The sequence below is a fragment of the Canis aureus genome, chromosome 2, assembly GCF_053574225.1.
Source record: "Canis aureus isolate CA01 chromosome 2, VMU_Caureus_v.1.0, whole genome shotgun sequence".
NCBI classification, from domain to species: Eukaryota; Metazoa; Chordata; class Mammalia; order Carnivora; family Canidae; genus Canis; species Canis aureus.
The window spans coordinates 76,308,231-76,324,595 of record NC_135612.1 but is presented as its reverse complement, the minus strand read 5'-3'; the positions used below and the strand labels follow the sequence as shown (position 1 = coordinate 76,324,595).

The 16,365-nt window shown below is 33.8% G+C and overlaps 2 long non-coding RNA genes across 4 annotated transcripts in view; one reads left to right on the top strand and one right to left on the bottom strand.

Annotated features, from left to right (window-relative positions):
• Nucleotides 1-4,445, top strand: part of LOC144302508 (uncharacterized) — a 60,010-nt gene extending 55,565 nt beyond the window's left edge. For both annotated transcript variants that reach the window (XR_013369407.1, XR_013369402.1), the window contains one exon: nucleotides 3,837-4,445. This is a non-coding gene — a long non-coding RNA (uncharacterized LOC144302508). The remainder of the gene's footprint in view (nucleotides 1-3,836) is intronic.
• Nucleotides 1-16,365, bottom strand: part of LOC144302504 (uncharacterized) — a 303,624-nt gene that overhangs the window by 225,100 nt on the left and 62,159 nt on the right. The window contains exons 4-5 of one of the 2 annotated variants that reach the window (XR_013369398.1): nucleotides 8,416-8,558; nucleotides 6,516-6,632 (exon numbers count right to left, since the gene is read on the bottom strand). The exons of the other annotated variant lie outside the window; for it this stretch is intronic. This is a non-coding gene — a long non-coding RNA (uncharacterized LOC144302504). The remainder of the gene's footprint in view (nucleotides 1-6,515; nucleotides 6,633-8,415; nucleotides 8,559-16,365) is intronic. 2 annotated transcript variants of the gene reach the window in all.

Here is a 16,365-nt window from a genome sequence, read left to right as displayed (position 1 = left end):
TTCCCTTGACATCTAGAATCACATAAAATCTGGAAGATTTCCTTTCTGTTCTCCATCTCTTGTTTCTACCCAGACCCAGAGACTAAGTTTTTCCCCTATCTTTCAAAAAGCAAAACAAACAAACAAACAACAACAACAACAAAAAAAAACCTTCAGCCAACCTAGTTTATTTGTCCAGGATGAGTGACATTAGGAACCATCAAATCTCCTAAGGAAAAACCTAAGTAACCTAGCTCACAGGGTAATTCTCTGGCCCCATCACCCCTAAGGACAATTTAAAAATAGTAGAAAATAGACACGTTGGGCAATATATCAGTCTTATCCACAGTCTCTTCATTCAGGCTTGTATGTTTATGATCACCATGTTTGTTTTGTATTATACAAAAAATGTGCTACTTGCTATCCTCAAGTAGATTTATATTTTATACTACTAAATACACTATGGTGAATAATATTAACTTGAAAAAACAAGAGGCAAATTGGCTGAGCTAAAACCCATTTAGTTCATGAGTCAATAAAGACCTAAATGCTTAAATGACCTACTTCCCTAACAACAAGGTTTGGGGTGAAAAATTATGTAGGCATAGTAAACAGAAAACAAAAGAATTCAATTTGATCTTTAGGCACTGTCATCTTCATGACAAAAGTTTTGTCACTTCTCTATGTTTTAAATTTAAGCACCTATGAAGGATTTGTTTTCTCTCTAAAACAATTCATGAAGCCCCTATTATGTTAAGTTCCAAAAAGATATTTTTGGCACTCACTAATTATTTATTAAATGAATGCTGGTGAGGTACTTCTTTAAAATTATGAATGTTCTGGGACGCCTGGGTGGCTCAGTGGTTTAGAGCCTGCCTTCAGCCCAGGGCGTGATTCTGGAGTCCTGGGATCAAGTCCCACATCGGGCTCCCTGCATGGAGCCTGCTTCTCCCTCTGCTTGTGTCTCTGCCTCTCTCTCTCTCTCTCTGTGTGTGTGTCTCTCATGAACAAATAAATAAATAAATAAATCTTTAAAAAAATTATGAATGCTCCATCAATAGATGAATGGGTGAAGAAAATTATATATATATATATATATAATGGAATATTATTAATAATAGAATATTATTCAGCCATCAAACCATCAAAAACCATGAAATCTTGCCATTTGCAATGATATGGATAGAACTAGATGGTATTATGCTAAATGATAAAATAAATCAGTCAGAAAAAGACAAATATCAAATGATTTCACTCCTATGTGGAATTTAAGATACAAAACAGATAAATATAGGGGAGGAAAGGAAAAATAATATAAGATGAAAACTGAGAGAGAGGCAAACCATAAGAGACTCTTAACTATAGGTAACAAACTGAGGGTTGCTGTAGGGGAAGTAGGTGGGGGATAGGGTAACTGGGTGATAGGCATTAAGGAGGGCACTTGATTTAATGAGCACTGGGTATTACACGCAACTAATGAACCACTAAATTTTACCTGTGAAACTAATAAGGATAAAATTATGAATTATAATTACCATTCTATCTAATTAAATGATCATAATGTGGAGTATGGGCAGATTTATTTCATGATGATAATTTCAAACATGGCATTACTGAAAGACCTGAAGAAATCTTTCTTATGGCTTTCTTTTCAGTATACTTTAAACTCCATTTTTTTTTAACAGCTCCCATTGAATGTCTATATTATTTCAAATACTAAGTATCTTTGGGTGAAGATAAACTTCTGTGGCTTCTTTGCTATCATATAGCAAAATCTGCATCCTCAAGGTCTACTTTATGGCTCTTCCAGGTTGGGATAATACTTTAGTCATCTTAGAAATGATCACACTGGGGCACCTGGTTGGCTTAGTGGTTGAGCGTCTGCGTTTGGGTCAGATCGTGATCCCAGAATCCTGGGATCGAGTCCCACATTGGGCTCCCCGCAGGGGGCCTACTTCTCCCTCTGCCTATGTCTCTGCCCCTCTCTCTCTCTCTGTGACTCTCATGAATAAATAAAATCTTAAAAAACGATCACATTATACTTCTATTACTTATGCCTATCTATCTGCCCTACTACAAGATTTTGAGCTCCTTGTAGGTAAGTGCTTATTTTTTTAAGTGCTTATTTTCTTTACTTTTGTAGCATCCAGGGCGGGGGTAACATATGGTAGACAATGTTTGTAGAAGTAAGAATGGATAGACTTGTGGTTGGTTGGAATCATAATGGGACAAAAATTATAAGTAAAAGGAGTGATGTATTCATTTTTTTTTTTTTTTTAGCAACAGGTTAAGGAACAAAATTGTAAAGCATCTAATCTTTTCTAACCTTTTACTCTTCCATTTCTCAGCACCACCAATCTATTTACAATGATTTAGAATTACGATCTGACATTAGTTTCACCTTTCATCCTATGAAGAAACTTTTCATGGAGTATTATGGTCTTTAAGTGGATGGACTGATCTGATAGCTTTTACAAGAAAAAAAAACAACTTTTTTTTTTCCTATTTCAGGCATCATGAACTTGGCAGAACTAATACAAAAAGAAAAAAAAATAATGAGTTTGAGCTTCTGCTTTTGTTTGTGAAATCCATATTTTATATTACAGTGGTTGCCAGGAGAGCTCTGAAGAGCTGACAAGCATTAAAAAATAATACATGTAACCTTCACAAGAGCCCTTCTCCACGAATCCTTTCTTCCACACAAAGACATTATTAACTGTATAGTTAATCTGAAATTGCAAAGATTGCAATGAGAAAGATAACTGTCAACATTTTCACTTCAGAAGCAATGTTTCATTTTCCTATATTTAATCACATCATTTTAGGACCATATGGTGCATGAAAAGTAAGAATGAGGATTGGCTGGAGAATTGCTCCTTCAAATATAACTTAGAGACCATATTTGGGCTGTTTTTGCCATGAGCATCTCCAGTGATATATGCTGGATACCAGGCTCTCATAGCTATAAAATTCCTAAATGTTAATCTTCATCATTTAGATTAGTTACATTTCTTATGAATGAGCAAGTTATATTACTCGATATTAATTGGAAAAGTTATAGAGGGGTTTAAGAGGGGAATAAAAGATGAAAATCTGTAAAGTGAAAATGCCCGTCTATAAAATTGATATTTAAGAGGCTTGTGATTTCATATATTAAGCCAGGACTTCAGTCCCAAACCAATACTAGGAGTGCAACATGGCTGGGTTGAGCATCTACACCAGTCTTCTCACTGTTTTCCTAGAAATGGTCTCCTGCTATTGCCTTTACCATTCCAACGATGACCCCAGCTGTTACTGATTTATAGCTTCTCTAACCCATCAGGTGTATATTTTTTCACAACATAAAATCAACTGTGTCCAGTATAAATGGTGAGAACATCCCTTTGTCAACCTCTATGTCTTTGAGACAAAGGATAAATTTTAAAAAGTAGTGCAGCCTGTGACCCACAGTTGGACTGTTATTAGTGAAAGAAGTTTCTGCATGTTCTTTCTATGGACCTTTCTTCTTTAGGGCTCTGTCAGGAGACCATAGTAACTCATCTCTGAGTTCTAATCTGAGACAAGCACTGTGAAATACAATGAATTTCTTTCCCACTTCTTTCATCTTATACTTTCTCCTTCACCTTATGGTCATTCAGCTTCAGTTAGACTTATGCCATCTTTCTGGTGTTCACAGTAAGGTTTGGGCTTCACTTTCACTATTTACAGACTGACCTGGTTAATGTGGTTTGGTCTTTTGGACAGGATACTAAAAGTTCAGCTGGGATTAATGAGTATATCAGACTTAAGGCAACATTATGCGGTTTTTATTTCTTCACACTTTTATCTAAAAATGAATTTTTGTGTGTTTTTTTCAGATGGAAGTTTCCTGATTGAATGTACATGAATTCATATCAAGCAATCTCAGAAAAAAGTTTCATGTTTGTTAATTTATCAAGTGCTTATTCTTTTATAGATTTGAGATTTCCTTTATAATGTTGTAAATAAACAACAGAAGTACTTATCAAAAGAAAAAATATATATATACTGCTATTTGGAAGGAAAAGAACAGGTCAAGTGCTTGAGTGTTTTCCAGCAGGGAGATATGTCATGCTGACCCACTAGTGGAATAAACTGCAAAGAGATCTGCCTTAAAAGATCCTGAGCATCCTATTCTAAATTTGATTATGTATTAATCTTGTGGCCATTATTGATCAGTCATTCTGAGACCCATTCTACTTCATTTGTAAAATGAATATATTAACTTTGCATTATCTGATACACACAATTGTTGGAATTCATCAGGATCATCACAAATATAAAGTGCTATGTGAATCTGAAGTTTTCACTCTTTTCAGCTTTCTGAGCAACAACAACAACAAAAAAGAAAACCAGCTTAATAGACACTTATTGTAGGATATGCTTGGCTTATCTCTTGCACCAACTGTGCCCCCAAATTATATTCAGCAGAGTAATACATAGTCTCTGAAAACAGACAGTCTTCCATTACAAGATAAGTTCCATCACTTAAAAACTGTGTAATTTTGGACATTTTTTTCTTACTGTTCTAGCTTTTTGTTTGTTTGTTTTTTTTTTTTTACAGAGAGAAAGAGTGTGCAAGTGGAGGTGGAGAGGGCCAGAGAGAAGGGAGAGAAGAATCCCAAGCAGGTTCCATGCCCAACATGGAACCACATGCTGGGTTTGGTGCCACAAACCTGAGATCATGACCTGAGATGAAATCAAGAGCCAGATGCTTAACCTACTGGGCCACCCAGGCACCCCTATTTCAGTTTCTTCATATGTAAAATATATAATAGTAAAGAGATTCTAGATCATTGAGAAGCTTACACAAGATGCATGTAGAAAGTGCTTAGAACAGTGCCTAGTACACAGGTGTCAACAAATGCTAGCTATTAGTACCTAGTCACTGTGTTTTCCTTCTGTGACCCTACTATGAGACAAGAGTTGACCAGATGAGATGTGGACATCCAAAAACTTTGGGCCATTCAAATCTCCATTTCCCTCTCTCCTCCCTACCTCCCCCATACATGCACACACATGTGCACATAATTAAGAACTTCATCTGAGAATAAGAGGCTGAGAGTTGAAAGCTGACACATGTCAGCAGACTTCTAGCTGGAAGTTCAAAAAGTCATGATTTGAGGTCAGGAGCTCCCACAATAGGAGCGAGAAGATTTAATTTTTTGCTTGGCTTCAGTTAGATTCCCACAGTATGATTTGAATAAATTCTACATTGGGACTGTGTTTAAGCTAGCTCAGTGACTTTGGTCTTGTTGAGAACAAAAGGAAACAATTCATATATATTTGTGTGTTATTTAACCTTTCAGTCCCTGTATGTAGTTCAGGGTACAACATACAGTTTATGGCAGAACTTTTTCCTCATGAGCTATTAATTAGTTTGATTTGGAATAGATGCTTCTAAAATGTCCAAATTACAATTATATTCTACTAAAAAATAATAAAAATACTTGCCTTCTGGAAAACCAGGCAGAGTAAATTTGGTGAAATACAAGAAAAAATAAGGAACAAGATCATAGCTTTTTGTTTTTATTTATTATAAAGGCAATTTAATTAAAATTTTACAAGCAATTCTCAAGAGTGGAGAGAGTGAGGAGGCTGCGTCTGGCTCCCACTCTCACAGCCATTGCAGTACATTGAGCTCCACAGAGACAGTGACAGGGCAAGTGAGAGCCAGATGGGCTCTGGGTGACTTTGTGGAAAAATAATTAGACATGGGCAAAGGAGATACTAAGAAGCTAAGAGGCAAAATGTTATCAAAACTATTCTTTTGCAAACTTACTGAGAGGAGCATAAGAAGCACCCAGATGCTCCAGTCAACTTCTCAGAATTTTCTAAAAAGTGCTCAGAAAGGTGGAATACTATGTTTGTTAAAGAGAAAATATATTTGAAGACATGGCAAAGAGAGACAAGGCTGGTTATGAAAGAGAAATGAAAACTCATATCCTCCCTATAGGGAAAGCAAAAAAAAAAGTTTAAGGATCCCAATGCATCCAAGAGGCCTCCTTCTTCCTTTTTCTTGTTCTGAGTATTGCCTCCAACACATAGGAGAATATCCCAGTCTATCTGCTGGTGATGTTGCAAAGAAACTGGGAGAAATGTGGAAGAACACAGATGACAAGCAGTCTTATGAAAAGAAGGCTGCTAAGCTTAAGGAAAAATATGACAAGGGTATTGCTCATATTGAGACAAAGGAAAGCCTGATGTGGCCAAAAAAAGAGGAGTTGTCAAGGCTGAAAAAAGCAAGAAAAGGAAGGAAGGGTAAGGGAGAAAGAGGAAGAGGAGGAGGATGAAGAAGATGATGAAGGATAGGTTGGTTCTAGTGCAGTTTTTCTTTTGTTTGTAAAGCATTTAACCCCCTCGTGTAAAACTCACCCCTTCTAAAGAAAAAAATTGAAATGTAAGGCTGTGAAAGCTTTATTTTTAAACTGTAGACTGTCATTTTTTGTATAGTTAACACACTATTGAATATGTCATTAGATAGCCCTGTCCTGATGGTATTTTTAATAGCCACTAACCTTGCTTGGTACAGTATGAGGTTGCAAATTTGTGTGGAAATTTAAAGCAGGTCTTGTTCATGCACAGCACAAATTAGTTAAATATGGGGATGATAGTTTTTCCATCTTCAGTTGTCTCTGATGTAGTTTACATGAAATAATTGTTGTTTTGTTAACAGAATACCACCGGATAATTAAAAAAAAAAAAAAGAAAGAAAGAAAGAATAAAAAGAGTTGCAGCTGATTTGTTGGAATTCTGAATGTTTCTAAATAAACACATTTTTTATCAAAGAAATAAATAAAATAGCAATTCTCTCAAAAGAATCAAACACCAAAACTGATTCAAAATTTTTAAAGTTTGGGCTTGAGATTGTATATTTTGCATAGAAATTTAAGCTTTTAAATTTTTTCAGGAAAAAATGGCTATCTTTTTGATCCAAATTAATTCATTGATAATTTCTTTTCCATTTAGGCATAATATGTTAGTGTCATACCGATCATTGTACATGTGTGTTATTTCTGAAGTATAAATTTTCTGTAATAAGTCAGTGAAGACAGAGATATTGCAGTATGATTGATTTATGTAGGAAAAATATTTCAAATTTGTTTAAAGATGGGATGATATTTTAAAATTACCTAATTCAAAATAAAATAAAATAACCTAATTCGTCAATATAACTTTATGCACAGATTTCCATATTTGTAGAAAACAATTGTACCAAATTGAAACACTTGTCAATAAAGAAATATGACTTTTATGGGTTGAGAAGACAATTTCTTCTCATTGGTTATATATCTAGTTATTGTTTTTTCTATATATTGCATTTGATCAAAAAGGATTATGTATGATTTAATGTGTGTCAATTCTGAAGAGAAGAATTACTACAAGTTTAATTCCTTTTTTATTCAAATCATATTCAGAAATGGCTTTAAATACCTTCTTTTACTTATAGAAATATAGAAAAAAAGATGTCCCTCCACTTTTTCAGATGCTAAAAACTGCAAATTAAACAAACAAAAACTTCACACATACCTTTTGAAAAAGAATATGAAATAAAACAAAGAGAAAAAATATCAAATGATTTTTCTAGATAAAAGTAAGAAGACTGCTGCTGGTAGCCTTAGTTCTCCCAAAATACAGTTGATATTCATTGATTCAACTTTATTTAAATTGCTTACTATAATCCAGATACTGGGGTTGGCACTGGGGATAAAAGAGAACAAAAGAACCCAGTTCCTACTATTAAGGCTCCTGTGAGAAGAGGTCTAAGGAAAAAAAAAATCATTATTTACATTGCTAGAAAGATGCTCTGAGAACATCAGTAACTGATATCTAACAATCTAGGAAAGTATAAAACAAAACAAATAGATGAAATTTCACTTATTAAAGAAATAATACTACTATTGCATAGATTTGGAAGATGCTAAGGAAGTAGATAATTAAGATATTAAGTTCTCATCACAAGAAAAAATTATAACTATGTGTTATGATAGATGTTAACTGGACTTAACTTGGTGATCATTTGTAAAATATACAACTATTGAGTTATTATGTTGTACAGCTGAATGTAATGACATCTGTTAATTATATCTCAATTTATTTAAAAAGATAAAAAATTACTATCTGTCTTCACTGAATATAGGAGGAAACTCCTATATCCCAGCCACTTAATACATGAGTATTACATCACACTAATAGTAATTGCAAATCAACACTAAAATAATTATTCTAAGTAATTGCCCAGTAGCTCCATTTTCTTTAAGAACATTAATTTAACTTTTGAGTGACTATTAGAACTATTCCAGCAATGAAAATCAGCAGTAAACTAACAAACTCTCTGACTTTATGGAGTAAATGTTTCAGAGGATTTAAAAAATATATATAGATCTAAAATGGAGACATAGTAAGCCTTGAACTCACCTCTTCCACAGATACATTGAGTCTATACTTCTATGTAGAGCAAATTCTCCTGAAGAAGTGAGGGCTGACTAAACAGTTTCAGTACAATGAAGGATAGAGGGACCACACAGAATGGCAGGAAAGGCAATGACATGGTAATGAATCTTAAAAGCAAGAACAAAACAGAAAGTTAACTACAAGGGAAAATCTACAAGATTTTCCAGCAGAAATTTTGCAAACCAGAAGAGAGTGTTATGATATATTCAAAGTGCTTAAAGAAAAACCTACAACCAAAACCACTCTACCTGGCAAGATTATCATTCAGAATTGAAGAAAAGATAGAGTTTCCATGCAAACAAAAACTAATAGTTCATTACTACTAAACCAAACTTAGAATTAGAAGAAATGTTAAAGAGTAAAGAAAAAAAGGGAAAAATAATAAGGCCATAATTAGAAGAAAACTATGAAGCAAAAAATTTCACAAGTAAAAGCAAATATATAATAAAGGTAGTAGATCAAATACTTTTAAGGTAGTATGAATGTTAAAAGAGGGTAGTAAAATTAATTATATCTAAAAAAATAGTGAAAGGACTCACAAAATAAAGAGTAAAACATGACAGCATATACAGAAAATGAGAAGGGAGAGACTAAAAATGTAGTGTTTTTAGAATGTGTTTGAACTTGAGTAACCATCAACTTAATATATACTGCTATACATTTAGGATATTAAATATGAACCTCATTGTAACCACAAACCAGAAACATAACAAATTAAAAAATAAAATAAAAATGAAAGGAATCCAGGCATAACACTAAAGGAAATCATCAATCCCAAGGGAAAGGATTAAGAGAAGACAGGTACAGAAAAGTTATACAAAAACAACCAAAAACAATTAACTATATAGCAATAAGTAGTTACCTATCAATAATTCCTTGAAATGTAGTCTAAATGCTCTAATCAAAATATGTAGTCACTGAAAGAATATTCTTTAAAAAAGACACATCTATATGCTGCCAAGAAGAGGTTCACATCAGATCTAAAGACACATATAGATTAAAAGTAGAAAGATAGAAAAAGCATAAATATAAAAAAGTATAAAAGTATAAAAAAGGGTAGCAATACTTATATTAAATAAAAAAGATTTTGAAACAAATACTATCACAAGAGACAAAGAAGGGCATTACATAATGATAAAAGTATTAACCTGACAAGAAGATATAAGTATCTATGCACCCAATATGAAAGAAACTAAATACATAAAGCAAATACTAACATACAGAAGGAGAGAAATTGACAATAATATAGCAATAATAGGGGATTTCAACAGGCCATTTAAATCAATGTATAGATCATATAGACAGAAATTCAATAAGGAAAAAATGGCTTTAACTGACACATTACATTACTGGACTTAAAGATTATATATAAATATATAAATATATGTGTATATATGTATATACACACATACAGAATAATATATACTATGTATATTGAATAATATATATACATAAAGACAAATTATATATACACAAAGACAGATTATTTATATAATCTGTTAAGTCCATTTAATTATATGTATATAATTCTATCCAAAAACAGCAGAATACACATTCTTTTCAAGTGTATGAGGAACATTATTCAGGACAGATCACATGCTAGGCCATAGAACAAGTATCAGTACATTTAAAAAACTGAAATATTATCAAAGATTTTTTTTTACCAAAACACAATGAAACAAAACAACAACAACAAAAAACCACTATGAAACTAGAAATTAATTACAAGAAAAAAAGAACTGAAAAAAAACCCACAAACACATAAGGCTAAACTATATGTGACTAAATACCCAGTAAGTCAATGAAGAAATAAAGAGGAAATTTAAAAATATATGAAAAGCGAAGCACAATGATTCAACATCTTTGCAATGCAGCAAAAGTAGTTCTAAAAATAGGAAAAGTTTATAATGATATAGATATATCTATATCTCAAGAAACTAGAAAAATCTCAAATAAATGATCTGACCTCATACCTAAATGAACTAGAAAAAGATAAAACAGCCTAAAGCTAGTGAAAGAAAATAGAAAAGATTAGAGTGGAAATAAATGAAATAGACACTTTAAAAAAGCAATAAAAAAGATCAATTAAATGAAGAACCAGTTCTTTGAAAGATAAAATTGATAAACTGTTAGCCAGATTCATCAAGAAAAAGAGAGGACTCAAATAAATAAAATCAGAAATGAGTGAGGGGAAATTATAACTGACACAACAAAAATACAAAGTATTATGAGACTACTATGAAAAATTATATGCCAACAAATTGGACAACCTAGAAGAAGTGGATATACTCCTAGAAAGATACTATCTTTGAAAACTGAATTAGGAAGAAAAAGACAAGTTGAACAAATTATTAGTAATGAAATTGAACTGGTAATCAAAAAATTCCCATTAAACAAAAGTCTAGAACCAGATTGCTTCACAGTGAATTCTACCAAACATTTAAAGAATTAATAACTATTTTTCTCAAACTACTCCAAACAATAGAAGTGGAAGGAAAACTTCCAAATTCATTTTATGCCAGCATTATCAATACCAAAACTAGACAACATTACAAAAAAAAAAAAAGAAAGAAAAAAAAAAAGAAAAAGAAAAGAAAACTATAGGCCAACATCCCTGATGAATACAGATGCAAAAATCTTCAACAAAATATTAGCAAACTAATTTCAATAATACATTAAAAGGATCATTTACCACAATCAGATGGGACTTATTCCAGAGATGCAAAGATGATTCATTATCCACAAATCAATCAGTTTGATACATCACATTAACAAAATGAAGGACAGTAACCATATGATCATGTCAATAGATGCAGGAAAAAGTATGTGACAAAATTCAACACCCATTTATGATTAAAAACTCTCAACAAAGTGGGTTTAGATTAAACATGCCTAAACATAATAAAAGCTATATATGACAAAACCACAGTTAACATCATATTTCATGGTAAAAACACAAATCTTTTCCACTGAAATCAAGAATGAGTCAAAGATAACCACTCCAGCCACTTTATTTAACATACCACTGGAAGTCTGAACCATAGCAATCAAACAAGGGGAAAAAAAAGCAGCCAGATTGTTAAAGAAGATGTAGAACCATTACTATTGTCATATAACATAATACTATATTTAGAAAATCCTATAGATACCACCAAAAAAAAAAAAAAACTTATTAGACCTTACAAATGAATCCAGTAATGTTGCAGGATATAAAATTAATATACAGAAACCTGTTGCATTTCTTTTTTAAGATTTATTTATTTATTTGAGAGAGAGACAGAATTGGGGGGGGGGGCAGAGGAAGAGAGTGAGAAAGAATCTCAAGCAGAAGCAAACTTCCTGCTGAGCACAGAGCTGAATGTGAAGCTCAATCTCATGATCTTGAGATCATGATCTAAGCTGAAATCAAGAGTCATGGGATGCTTAACCAACTGAGGCACTCAGGAGACCCCAGAAATCTGTTGCATTTCTATGCACTAATAATAAACTAGCGGAAAGAGAAATAAAGAAAATAATCTCATTCACAATTGCATTAAAAAGAATACAATACCTGGGAATAAATTTAACCAAGTAGGTGAAAGACTAATACCCTGAAAACATGAAACACTGATGAAAAAAATTGAAGATGACACAAACATAAAATTATACCATGATCATGATCTGTTAGAATTAATATTTTTAAAATGTTCACACTATGCAAAGCCATCTACAGATTCAATGCAATCTTTATCAATATTCCAACAGTATTTTTTACACAAGTAGAACAAATAATCCTAATATTTGTATAGAACCACAGAAGACTCTAAATAGTCAAAGCAATCTTGAGAATGAAAACAAAGCTGGAAGTATTACAATCCCAGATTTCAAAATATACTACAAATCTATAGCAATCAAAATAGTATGGTATTGGCACAAAAACATATATGTAAATCAACAGAATAAGATAGACAGCTCAGAAGTACACCCAAAATTACATGGTCAATTAACCAACAAAGGCAGTAAAAATATACAATGGGATAAAGACATTCTCTTTAACAAAAGATGCTGGGAAAATAGAACTGCTACATGCAAAAGAATAAAAGTGGACCACTTTCCTATACCATACACAAAAATAAGAAATGAATTAGGGATCCCTGGGTGGCGCAGCTGTTTAGTGCCTGCCTTTGGCTCAGGGCACGATCCTGGACACCCGGGATTGAATCCCACATCGGGCTCCCGGTGCATGGAGCCTGCTTCTCCCTCTGCCTGTGTCTCTGCCTCTCTCTCTCTCTCTCTGTGACTATTGTAAATAAATAAAAATTAAAAAAAAAAAAAAAGACATGAGCCAGTTATATATGACTCACTGGGAAAGTGCATTAAAAAAAAAAAAAAGAAATGAATTAAATCCTAAATATGGGACCTGAAGTCACACAAATCCTAAAGGAAAACATAAATAATAATCTCTTGGACATTAGCCTTAGCAACATATTTATGGATATGTTTCCTCAGACAAGGGAAATTAAAGCAAAAGTAAACTATTTGGATTATACCAAAATAAAAAGCTTTTGCCAATAAAGGAAAGCATCAACAAAATAAAAAGGTACCCTAGATATGGGAGAAGATATTTGCAAATGATATATCTGATAAGAGGTTAATATCTCAAATATATAAAGAACTCTTAGAACTCAACACCAAAAACCCAACAGTCTAATTAGAAAATGACCAGAAGATATGTATGGATGTTTTTCTAAAGACATACAAATGGCCAATAGACACATGAAAAGTTGCTCAACATTACTAGTCATCAGGGAAGTGCAAATCAAAACCACAATGAGATATTATCTCACACCAATCAGAATGACTAGTATCAAAAAGACAAGAAATAACAAGAGTTGGAAAAGATGTAGAGAAAAGGGAAACCATGTGCACTATGTGAGAATGTCAACTAGGGCAGGTACCATAGAAAACAGTTTGGAGGTTCATGAAAAAATTTAAAATGGAGGGCAGCCCGGGTGGCCCAGCGGTTTAGCGCCGCCTTCAGCCCAGGGCGTGATCCTGGAGACCTGGGATCGAGTCCCACGTCTGGCTCCCTGCGTGGAGCCTGCTTCTCCCGCTGCCTGTGTCTCTGCCTCTCTCTCTCTCTCTCTCTCTCTGTATGACTATCATAAATAAATAAAAAAAAATTTAAAAAAAGGTTTAAAAAAATAAAAATAAAAATGGAAATACCATATATCCAGGAATTACTAATAAAATAAAGGAAAATATAATAAAGAAAATAAAACACTAATTCAAAAAGATATATAAACCCCTATTTTATGCCGCATTATTTGTGCTCAACTTTATGGTCAACTAATATTAAATAAAGGAGGAAAGACTATCCACTGGAAGAAAGTCTCTTCAATAAATGGTGCTGGGAAAATTGGACATCCACATGCAGAAGAATGAAACTAGACCACTCTCTTTCACCATACACAAAGATAAACTCAAAATGGATGAAAGATCTAAATGTGAGACAAGATTCCATCAAAATCCTAGAGGAGAACACAGGCAACACCCTTTTTGAACTTGGGCACAGTAACTTCTTGCAAGATACATCCACGAAGGCAAAAGAAACAAAAGCAAAAATGCACTATTGGGACTTCATCCAGATAAGAAGCTTTTGCACAGCAAAGGATACAGTCAACAAAACCAAAAGACAACCTACAGAATGGGAGGAGATATTTGCAAATGACCTATCAGATAAAGGGCTAGTTTCCAAGATCTATAAAGAACTTATGAAACTCAACACCAAAGAAACAAACAATCCGATCATGAAATGGGCAAAAGACATGAAGAGAAATCTCACAGAGGAAGACATAGACATGGCCAACATGCATATGAGAAAATGCTCCGCATCACTTGCTATCAGGGAAATACAAATCAAAACCACAATGAGATACCACCTCACACCGGTGAGAATGGGGCAAATTAACAAGGCAGGAAACAACAAATGTTGGAGAGGATGCGGAGAAAAGGGAACCCTCTTACACTGTTGGTGGGAATGTGAACTGGTGCAGCCACTCTGGAAAACTGTGTGGAGGTTCCTCAAAGAGTTAAAAATAGACCTGCCCTACGACCCAGCAATTGCACTGGTGGGGGTTTACCCCAAAGATACAGATGCAGTGAAACGCTGGGACACCTGCACCCCGATGTTTCTAGCAGCAATGTCCACAATAGCCTGTGGACTATGGAAAGAGCCTGTGGTGTCCATCGAAACTGTGGAAGGAGCCTCGGTGTCCATCGAAAGATGAATGGATAAAGAAGATGTGGTTTATGTATACAATGGAATATTCCTCAGCCACTAGAAACGACAAATACCCACCATTTGCTTCAACGTGGATGGAACTGGAGGGTATTATGCTGAGTGAAATACGTCAATCAGAGAAGCACAAACATTATGAGGTCTCATTCATTTGGGGAATATAAAAAAATAGTGAAAGAGAATAAAGGGGAAAGGAGAAAAAATGAGTGGGAAATATCAGAAAGGGAGACAGAACATAAGAGACTCCTAACTCTGGGAAACGAACTAGGGGTGGGGGAAAGGGTGGTGGGTGGGGGGGCTGGGGGCTACTGGGTGACGGGCACTGAGGGGGGCACATGATGGGATGAGCACTGGGTGTTATTCTATATTTTGGCAAATTGAACACCAATAAAAAATAAATTTACAAAAAAAAAAATAAAAAGAAATCATAGTGTTTGCTTATTGATGAGCACATAGTAAATAGTATGTACTTTAATATGTGTATTTTCTCAGTAGCACCTGGTGCAAAGTTTTGAATGTAGAAGTTCCTCAGTAAAGTGTCATTAGCTAGACTTTCCCTTTCCTAAATGTTTGAGAACATCCTACAAAATGTTGTGAACAGAATAAGAAAGCTAATATCAGAAGATGATGGGATACTTGAGGGAAAAAAAAATAAGTATTCAGATAACTGAGTAACATATATAAAGGCAGCATTTTGAAACTCATATTTGAAATTTCAAGAAATTGAATTTTTTCTGCTACTTTAGCAATCAGACATCCTAAATATTGTGAATAATAAATGCTTTCCCTCTTAATTACAGAATATAAAAAATAGAGAATTTTTAAGTGCTTCATATAATTGCACTGAGCAAATACAGTTAAGTGGTGTAATTTCCTCTTCTTTATAGTATCATAACAGTAAGAGAGGCCAAAGTAGCAGTACAATGCAATGCCCCGATGCAAGGTCAAAGCCTTCACTTTTAAAGTTTATGACGCATCTAAATATAAATGCTAAATCCAGGGCACCTGGGTGGCTCACTTGATTGAGCCTCTGCCTTCTGCTCAGGTCATGATCCCAGGTCCTGGGATTGAGCCCTGCATTGCCAACTCCCTGCTCAGTGGGGAACCAGCTTCCCCTCTCCCTGTGTCTTCTCTGCTCATGCTCTGTCTCCCTCTCCTTCAATTAAATAAATAAAATCTTTTAAAAACGCTAAAATCCTAGCAAATTTATAAACCTTCAAGTATATGGTATTTAAAATACAGATACATAGCAACTGTTTAATAACAGCTAAATATTTTCCAGGCTAATCATTTTGTAGTGTATCAAATGCATTTCCATAGCCTTTATAGAACTTGCTCCTCTTGCTGAGGAAATTCTATAGATAATAAAGCATGAAACTGTGAGTTGATTAAACACTAAAGTTCAGTAAACTCACTGTTTTATAGACAACTGTAATCTAGATTATCTCAGATGATACCAAATAACTTTCTGGAAAATACATCTATATATACTGAAGCTTAACATGTTAAATCACTGTTTAGAATTTATAATGTATTAATTTTCTGGCTCCTGCACTCTACCCCATCTCATTAACCACCCTCTCAATAGTAGCAGAGAGGACTGCTACATATAGTTATCTAAGTGGTGTAAGGAA